This window comes from Elephantulus edwardii, unplaced genomic scaffold (assembly GCF_000299155.1).
Source record: "Elephantulus edwardii isolate Elephantulus edwardi_28Jun2011 unplaced genomic scaffold, EleEdw1.0 scaffold00319, whole genome shotgun sequence".
In the NCBI taxonomy this organism is placed as follows: domain Eukaryota; kingdom Metazoa; phylum Chordata; class Mammalia; order Macroscelidea; family Macroscelididae; genus Elephantulus; species Elephantulus edwardii.
The window spans coordinates 1,714,510-1,715,983 of NW_006400069.1; positions in this window are offsets into that span (position 1 = coordinate 1,714,510).

Sequence of the window (1,474 nt, forward strand, 5' to 3'; positions counted from 1 at the left end):
TCTATTATAGTATAAAGGTTAGGAACCACAAGATGTAGAGGCTCAACTATGTCATTTATGGTTCTTAAGTCCTGGAGCAAATTCCATCTACAACTGGGTTGTTTTACAACTCAGAAGTCCACATGAAAGGCAGAGGTGAAGTAATGAGCTGCTTATGAGGTTTTCCACCAATTCCAACAACTAAGAAACAGTGAGAAGAGTTGGGACCTCAGAAGGCTTTTAGGACCAAATAGTAGGCTCTTGTGTCCAGGAGAAAATGAATATATTTACCAGTAATGTTAATGCTCACCCACAGCTCTTCTGGGAGGATCTGAATCATTGAAGCGTCCTCCTTTGTTTCCAGCTGGGAGCTGGGGCCTGTCAGTCCTGTAAGCCACGAGGACCTGAGGAGGGCCACCCTTTGCCAAGTGTCCTTCAGATCCACACTTAAAGCATGAATCATAACTTTTGTTGAAACATTTAATATTGGAACTGTAAGAACACAGCCACAGTTGCACGTTCTCAGCAAAACTGGAAGCCACTAGATGAGCTTCTATGGGACCCATTTGAAAGGAAAAAACTTAGTGGGGAAATTAGCTTAATTCTCTTAAACCCCACTAAGACCCAGTGGGTCTATTGCGTGATGTGGACAGTAGGAATTTGAATCAGAACTTTTGTTGGATTAGACTCAGAACTATATGAACACACGACCTCGGTTGCACTCCGGTCCACATTTCAGCATGCACTTCGGATCAACAAAAGCCAGAAGCTGCTAGCTGGGCTTCTGAGGAACCCATTTTAATGGGGAAAGTTGAGTGGGGAAATTGGTTGAATTCTCTTAAGCCCCACTAAGACCCAGTGGGTCTCTTGTGTGATGTGGACAATAGGAATTCTAATAAGAACTTTTGTTGATACAAATAGTTTTAGGAACTACAGAATCTTAAAGCTGTACTACTTTACAGAAATTTGACTGAGTCTTCACTGGTCCCACTGGATCCAGGACCCTGCTTGGACAGGGGCCACTGGGCGAGGGCACTGGGTAGTGCATCTGGGTAGGCACCACTGAGTAAGAATTGTTGAGTGGGAGACGAATAGCTGGAATTTGATCAGGAACCTCAATTGTGAGCTCACCTGGGCAGCTATGAGTGAGGTCCCCCAAGTGGTTGACCCACCACGGTGATTGCTTCACCCCCCTGCCTGCCCCATCCCTCACCTGTGCCTACATGCCCAGTCAATCAACTTGCCTTTAATCCAGAGCACCCAGATGTGACTTGCCTACAAAAAAGCTGCTCTCACAGGCTGTGAACGGACTTTTCCTTGTGTCAGAAGTTCAGAGAAACTGTCTTCAGATCAAGAATATATCCATGTCTCAAAGAAAACAAGCTATCCTACACACTACACAAGTGCAAAACAAGATGTTACCACCAAAATGGATTTCCTAAAGCCAGAAAGTCTGATGGACCTTTCTGACACAGAATTTAAAAGAACAATGATC